This window comes from Phacochoerus africanus, chromosome 1 (assembly GCF_016906955.1).
Source record: "Phacochoerus africanus isolate WHEZ1 chromosome 1, ROS_Pafr_v1, whole genome shotgun sequence".
NCBI classification, from domain to species: Eukaryota; Metazoa; Chordata; class Mammalia; order Artiodactyla; family Suidae; genus Phacochoerus; species Phacochoerus africanus.
In genome coordinates, this window is record NC_062544.1 from 164,920,679 (window position 1) to 164,927,104 (window position 6,426).

Here is a 6,426-nt window from a genome sequence, read left to right on the forward strand (position 1 = left end):
CTTTAGACTTTTTTTTAAATCAATGCCTATATTTTTATAGTAATGCCATGGGTCGAGTTCCTTTGATTTTTCTACTATTACTGGAACTATAATTTTGTGGTCCTTTTATGTAATGGTTTTCAGACATAACTTATTTTTGAATAATTTGGGAAAGTAGAAAAAAGTAAAAATTTGGATAAGTCACAGATTTTGGTCTCATGAAACTGGTTAATGGTACTGGTGTACCTTCATGAGATGTGATGAGGTTTTAAGGATAGTACTTCCCCATCTTCCTTTGAAACTAATATTTTTTTTTTTTTTTTGTCTCTGCCATTTCTAGGGCCGCTCCCATGGCATATGGAGGTTCCCAAGCTAGGGGTCTAATCTGAGCTGTAGCCGCCAGCCTACACCAGAGCCACAGCCAAGCGGGATCTGAGCTGCATCTGCAACCTATGCCACATCTCACAGCAATGCTGGATCCTTAACCCACTGAGCAAGGCCAGGGATTGAACCCGCAACCTCGTGGCTCCTAGTCAGATTTGTTAACCACTGAGCCATGATGGGAACTCCTGAAACTAATATTTTCTTTTAAAAAATAATTTGCTGTTGCTAAAGCCACAAATAGAAATCTGTCATTTGAGAAAAGGCAGTGAAAATGGGAGGGAAGATAGACCTCTTTGAACTATTAAAAATATGTACTTAGATGTTTCTGAGAGAATTTAAATCCCTTCTTTGACACTTGCAAGTTGTTCCCCTAGATAAATTATTTAACATCTATGAGATAGTGTTCACATTAAAGAAACAGCATTTCCTCTTTGATTCATTACGGGTTTACTGGCCAGGTGCAGTGATGTATGGGAAAACACTTTGAAAGCTGTAAAGTGCTATATAAATATATTGTGATAACAAATAAATATTAATGGTTTGCCCAGAGAGAAGAAGCTTCATTCAAGGATTAAATAATTGGCTTCTTGCTGGCAGTGCACAGCTACCCATGATTTTCAACTCTTTGTAACTTAAGACTCTAAACTAGTTTTAGCAGGGGGAGAGGCAGCAGATATTTTTAGAAAACTTCCTGTGGTTTAGATGAAATTGCCAAAGATATGATTCAGCATGAGAATTTTTAGGTTCTAGGTTCCTGTGCTTCATAGGATAATAATTTATAATCAGCAGGGGAAAATCACATGAGGGGGGAGGGGACTATTTACTTTTGTCAAATTATCACTTTTGAAGCTTAATTTTTGCACCTTTTGTTGAAATACCAAAAGTAAGAAAAAAAAGTCAGTAATCATGATACTTAAGGTATGGTTATTTATTTTCAGCTCATGGTTTTATTTCTTTGTTTTATCAGATCAAAATTAAATGAAACCAGTATAGTATATCTAACTTAAGTCCTTCAGTTCTCCAAAGAGGAAACATAGCAGGCCTAATGTAAAATATGCGAACTTATTAATAATCAAATAATAACCTACCTCTCAGCTCTCCAAAGAATTACCAATTTATACTCCCCAAAACAGTATGTAAGAATAGACTTCTTGAGAGTTCTGTCACTTCAGTGGTTTAGGTTGCTGCTGTGGTGCAAGTTCAATCCCTGGCCCAGGAACTTCCACATGCTGTGGATGCAGCCAAAAAAAAAAAGACTTCTTAACTGCCTGCCAAGCCTGACTATTATTTATTTTTATTTTTACCAATGTAATGTTCAGAATACTATTTCCCTCATTCCTAATAATTAGTTGATAAAGCTTGAGAGAACTAATAACATCCTCTTACCTTCCTGCCTGATTTAGAATAAACTGAGAGGCAGATGCAAGAATCAAGAAGAGTATCACCTATCCTATTGATAAAGCTGTTGGGCAGCATGGCCTATATCCATGGTAACAATAGTTTTCTGAATACTATATCCTAGAATTAATCTTCCCCACTTTTATCAGAGGCGGAGTTGGGAAGCGACATAGCTTCTACCATTGGTAGTCTCTCCTTGGATGGAAACCATATAGAGAAGCAGAAAATTTGCAATTTATAAGATAGTCATAACCCATAAGAAAAGAGAAAGGGACAGTGTCTGAACCACACATGTTCAGTTCCCTTTCCCAAACTCACCAGTTAGATGAGTCACCAGGGAGGGGAAGAGGACAGATCAGAAGTGGCACTCGCAGCCAAGTCCTTCCACTTGGAAACATGAGTCAGTGTCTTCCCCTGACACTCCAGCCTCAGTCTTAGTGACTATCCTATAAGTTTGGTGACCATTTAACTTTTTTGTGAATGGCTTACTTTTTTATTTGTTCATATTTTTCTATTTTGTAGGGATGCTTCATCTTAATAAGGATATTAACCTTTGGTTACTTATTGCAATTAACTGCATTTATTAAATCTAAGATGCCATTGCTTGTAAGATTTTTATATACTCCTAAGGGGAAGGTGGTTAACAAAACAACAAGACACTATTAGTTAAGCTATGTTGCAGTGAGTCTTATCACAGAATATTTGTTTTATATGTACTGAAAGAGCTTGCTTAGACTTTTTGAGTGTATACTTAAAAGGGAAAGTATTAAACTAAATTGATTGGCTGAGGTATTTGCAAAACATTTATATTCAGAACTCATCCACTCTCTTGTCTCACTTTTTTCTTCAGAGCCCTTGCTTTACATAGTTTTTCCACACTGTGTTTCATCCTCTGTGTCATCAAGAACTTTGGTGCAGCCACATTTCTCCAAAGAGTGTTTCAGTCCTGTCTTCAGAATTTTTTTTAAGTCATAACCACTAATTCTTTGTTTTGATGCTGGCACTTTCTTGAACTTACCAGTAGATGTAACAAGGTTTCAGACAAAACAAAAACCAAAAAACTAGAACTTTTATTTTTCTCCTTAAATGGTGTTTGGATAGTATGTTGACTCAAGTGTTTAGTAACTGCACCTTTCTAAAAATTATGGGAATATCAGCCAACTTTGAATATGTGCAGGCAACGGCTCCACTTACAACTACTACCTGGCAGACAGAAAATGTAAGTGATGGTAAAACAAACATTGATTTCAGAAATGTTAAAATTTGAGGAAGTGTTTATGCTCTAATTAATGAATTAGAGTGCTTTTTTTCCAGTACGTCATGCCTCCTTTTTTTTTATGGTAAAATATATAAAACAATTTGTTATTTAATTACATTTTTGATTTATGATTCAGTGGTATTAATTGCATTCATGATATTGTGCAGCCATCACCACTATTTCCAAAATGTTACATCACCCCAAACAAAACTTTGTATACATTAAGCACCAGCTACCCATTACCCCTTTCCTCAGCCCCAGGTAATTTCTAATTCACTTTCCATCTCTATGAATCTGGCTTTTCTTGATATTTTATATAATTGGAATCACACAGCATTTTTCTTTTTGTGTCTGGCTTCCTTCACTTAGCATGTGTCAGAACTTTATTCCTAATTATGGTTGAATAATGTTCTATTATATATCTATACCATATTGTGTTCCTCTGTTTATCTCTTGATGGGTACTTGGATTATTTCCATCTCTTGGCTAGTATAAATAATACTGAAAGGAACACCAGCATAGAGGTAGCTGTTTGAGTTCCTGATTTGAGGGGGTATATACCTAGGAGTGGAATTACTGATTTATAAGGGAATTTTATTTTTAACTTTTTCAGAAATCTCCAACTGTCACATATCTTTTAACTTTAATATCTGATTGACCCATGGAGATGAATAGAAAGTGTCCAAGATTTGGTAAAGGTGCAATAATGGCTGGGAGGAAACTGAGAACAAAGCATCCATCAATGATGTCCACACTGGTAGATGTCTTATTAAGTGCAAGAGTGGCCAGAGGTTCTTTAATTATAACTTTAGAAACAAAGAGATTAGCCATTGTAAATCAATCTAAGGAGTAAGCCTATGCCCAGAGTTACTGAACAATTTATCTTTCTTAAGTTTGAAATAGCCGGTGAAAAGAGCTAAATGGCTCTGCCTAAGAGAAGGAGAGAGACTGAGAAACCAGAAATGACCTACGGCTCGTGTAGGGAAGAAGCTAGCAGGAGGAGACAGGGAGAGAGGAGAAACAATTGATTTAGGTCTGTTAACATCATTTTAAATACCATGCCCCATGAGCACACACCATTCTCCATGAGTGATAGGCGTTGTGCTTAACTTTATAATTTTTTTTTTTTTCTTTTTAGGGCCTCACCACAGCATATGGATGTTCCCAGGCTAGGGGTCAAATTGGAGCTACAGCTGCCAGTCTATGCCACAGCCACAGCAAAGCCAGATTCGAGCTGCGTCTGTGACCTACACCAAAGCTCACGGCAATGCCAGATCCTTAACCCACTGAGTGTGGCCAGGGATCAAACCCACAACCTCAGGGTTCTTAGTCGGACTCGTTTCCACTGTGCCATGATGGAAACTCCTATATCTAAACTTTAAAGCAAGATAGGTATGATATTTCCATTGTACATACTGAAATCTGGCTCTGGGGTTTTAGTGCCTGCCCAAGGTTATGGAACTAGTGAACAGCAGAGATGGGATTTGCAGCCCCCAGACCCCCAACTCCAGCCCTTTTCACCGTCCACTCTGGCCCTACAGTTTCATTGTTGGAAATTATTTATCTATCACTCTTTCCTGTCTACCGTTGTCTTGTCCTTGCAGGTTTGCCTTGCCCTTCATGGTACTGGCCGTTGTTCTTGTGATGCTGCCCAGAGCTGTGTAAATGCTTCGGTGTGCCTGGTGTCTGGTTAGTGAGGTACAAAGCTTCATTCCCAAACTCTTATACCATCCTTTGTGCTGTTGGTATGAATTTGCTTTCTTCTAACCTGTGTCTACTTTGTGCATACTTCAACATCAAAGTCTTGTCTTTTGCTAAATAACATGGCCTCCTATTTTCACAGGAGAAAAAAAAAAAAAAGGTAGCTTATGGGGTTGCTTTTCTAAAGTGTACCCACCCACATGCCCTATCCCTGCCCTCTCAGCAGACCTTGTATTTCCTTTTATTAATTTATATTTAAATGTCAAAGTTTGTCTCTCCTAAGAGCCATCTCAAAGGATCCTATGCCCCTGGGGTTGCAACTGCCACTACAGGGGTCTCAGATGGGTCACAGATTCTCTTTTTCCTTTTTCTCTGAGACTTACATTTTTTACAGAGCACATGTCGTACTAATTTGTTGATAAAATGATTGTTGTAATAATATCCTCCAAAACCCAGCTTCCTCTCACTGACTTCCTCCTCAGGAACTTGAATTTATTTTATCTTGTCCCAAATTTATTCCCAATTCTTCCCTACCCCAAGACCATTAGAGGCTGAGAACTAGGAGCCTGGATTGAGTGTAGGGCTTCAGAGCATAGAGAAGATATTTTGGAGAGATGCTAACTCAGCATTCAAGTGCAAATACTGGATGATGTTCCAAAGAATTAGAAAAGCTAGACATCTCTTTAAGGGATTAATTTTAAAAAAGGATGGTTCATGTATGCAGTGAAATACTATATTTTCTGGCATTTAAAATAATAATGCAGATATATATTTATTCACATAGAAGTGGGTGAATTCAGATTTTGTGGGACCTGAAGTTTACACAATTTAGGGTCTTTAAGAAGAAGATAGATTCAGATACCTGGAAGGGGGGTCTATGCTTATGTGGGGCTTTAAAGCTTCATAAATACACTTTGTGAAGAAAGTAGGTTTCTGAATAGCATGTGAAACTATTCTTATTTCAGACAAGTCTAATGTGCTATGCAGAGGGTTGCTAGCAGTGGTTATCTGTTGTATTTTCACTTTCGATATATTTGCATTTTGCATCTCTGCAATGTGATTATATATGTGGATCTATGCATATATGTAAAGTGTGTGTACATTTCAAAGTACATGTGTGTTTAAATATCAATATTTATGTTTTTCACTTGAAGGTCAATGGGTCATCCAGACTTCTTCAATCTAAAGGGCTAGGCAGGAGACTTTAGGTCCAAGATTGTAGGATGGAAAGTTGGGGAAGCAGATGTAAGTAAAGTTTAAACCAGAGAATAGGAGCATAGAAGAATTCTCTAAGAATTGGTTGCCAGGTTTGTTTTTTAATAAGCTTTTTGTTAAGCTTTTTAGAGTTACAGGAAAGTTACAAAGATAGTACAGAGAGTTCCTGTACAACCTTCACCCAGTTTCCCCTGTGGTCAGAATCTTTCATTACAATGGTAAATTTGTCACAACTAAGGACACAACATTGGTGCATTATTAACTTGATGCCATACTTTATTTGGATTTCACTAGTTTTTGTCTAATGTCCTTTTTCTGTTCCAAGATAATCACATTACATTTTATTCTCATGTCTACTCAGCCTCTGTCTATGACAATTTCTCAAACTTTCCTTGATTTTATTTTATTTTTTTAATTAAAAAGAATTTTTTTTTTTTTTTTTGGCTGTGCCCATGGCATGAGGAAGTTCCTGGGGCAGGGATCAAACCTGC